Raw genomic sequence first — 2400 nt, 5'->3', positions numbered from 1 at the left:
TTCTCTAATCCTTATTTGATGGTATCCACTTTTCATATCTATTTTAGTAAAATACTTTGATCCACTTAAATAATCCATCAAATCATCCATGCATGGTAAAGGAAGTTTATACCTGATAGTAATCTTGTTCATGGCTCTGGAACCTGTACACATACGTCATTCACCACCTTTCTTTGGACTGAGTACTGTTGGTACAACACATGGACTAAGACTCTCTCTGATTAATCCCTTATCCATCAGTTCCTGTACTTTTCTTCCAACTTTTGACTTTTCTTGAGGAGTTAACCTGTATGCTGCTTTGTTTGGCAAACTTGCTCCAGGTATTAGATCAATATGATGACTAATACTCCTAATTGGTGGTAATGCATTTGGTAGCTTATCCACAATAATATCAGCACAATCATTCAACAGAGTTTTGATTTCTTCAAATAAATCATCTAAGTTTGTGGAAGTTAAAATTACCTTAGGTCTCCTTATGATAGCAAAATGCATCTGTTCATCCTTCTTGACTTCTTGCAGCAATTCTTTCCCACTCATCAACATAATACTATTTCCAGACGCTTCTTTGCCTGCTTCATCCTTCAATGGCAACAATGTGTGTTTATTTCCATCCTTCTCCAGAATATAAGTATTTATTCTCCCATCATGAATAACTTTCCGATCAAACTTCTGAGGTCTTCCCAGCAATACATGGCATACATCCATTGACATTACATCACAAAATATCACATCCTTATAAGTACCAATCTGTATCTCTACCTTGCATTGTTCTATCACAATAAGCTGATGTCATTTTTGCAACCATGATACTTTGTAAGGAGTAGGGTGTATTGTTTTCACTAGTCCTAACTTCTCCACCATTTCTGTAGAAACATGGTTATCAAAGCTTCCACTATCAATTATCACTTTACAACATTTTCCTTTGGACTTGCATGTAGTTCTAAATAAACTCTTTCTCTAAGCTGGTTCTCCTGTCTCTTTCTCTGCCTTAAGCAATACCATTTTCAACAATAAGCATTCTCCTACTTCAGGTGATTCTTCCCTTGCCTCGGCCACATTCACATTCCTTTGATTTGTTACTTTATTATGAGGAGAGTCCCATGATCCATATCCCCATTCTCCACATGTGTAACACCGAATTTCTCTTCCTCGGCCTCTTCCTCTGGGTGTAAATATTCCTCTACTAAAGTCTCATATTTATGGTGGTCTACTACTTGAACCTCCTGTTTCACCCTGAGGGTGCTGAAATCTTGATCTGGTAGTTCCTCTACCTCTTGCTGAACTTTTTCCTCTATTCCTCTGATTTTTCTTCCTCAACATCTTCTTTTCTGCCTTCAAAGCTGCTTGATAGGCATCTTCAATTGTCTTCAGACACAACAAGCTTATTTCATCCTGTATGTCATATCTCAACCCATTTATGTATCTGGCTACCTTTTCTACATCATCCTCTACATGTCCTACTCTAATGCTTAGCTTATAAAACTCTTATGTGTATTCTTTGATAGTCATTCCTTTTTGCCTCAAATTTTGTAACTGTCTGAAAAGATTTAACTGATAATATTTTGGCATAAATTTGGATTTCAATCTACTTACCATTTTATCCCATTGTTTCATCTTGGACTTCCCTTTTCTTGCTTTGGATGTTTGTAATTCATCCCACTAGATGTTGCATGACCCTTCAATCTGGTAACTACAAATTTCACCTTCTTTTTATCATCGACCTCCTCATAGTCGAAATACTTGTCCAATGAATTGATCAATCCATCAACTCTTCTACATTGAGATTCCCGTCATACAAAGGTATTTCCACCTTTGGTCTTCAACTTGCTTTGGCCAATATCTTGAGAACTTTGGCAGCTTCACTTTCATCCTCTTCTTCTTCCTCAAAAGATTCTTCTGCAACACTAACATCTCCTCCATCAGGTTCTCTCCTCTGAGTAGTCTCCATTGTCTCCATCCTTGTACATAGATTTCGGATCTCATCCAGCAAAATTTCATTTGCTACAGGTCTCCCCCGACCTATGCCTCCTTCTCTCCTCGATGGCATGTTTACTGTAGCAAAGCTTAATCTTTGTGCTCTAATACCAAAAATGACACAAGAGGTTGACGAAAATGGGGTGGTAGTCCGAAATTAGACTACCAGTTAACTTTATAATCAATCAGTTGCCCACAAAAAGATTTTGTACATGGATTTTCCCCCTGAGGGTCTCATTTTTCTAACCAATCACTGTCGGTCCCTCATTGACTTCTCCTTATATCAAGCACTTCAATCCACCTCATTGATCACACTTCTCCAGATCCAACGGATATCACATCTTCCACTCACCAACTAACCAGGACAATATCCACCATCGATGTGACTCGTCCAATCGAACGACTGTCGCGCAATCTCGCGTGAAT

The sequence above is a fragment of the Pinus tabuliformis genome, chromosome 4_2 (assembly GCF_031772625.1).
Source record: "Pinus tabuliformis cultivar Carrire ecotype Pingquan chromosome 4_2, CPIR1, whole genome shotgun sequence".
Taxonomy (NCBI): Eukaryota; Viridiplantae; Streptophyta; class Pinopsida; order Pinales; family Pinaceae; genus Pinus; species Pinus tabuliformis.
This window is presented reverse-complemented; position numbering follows the sequence as displayed.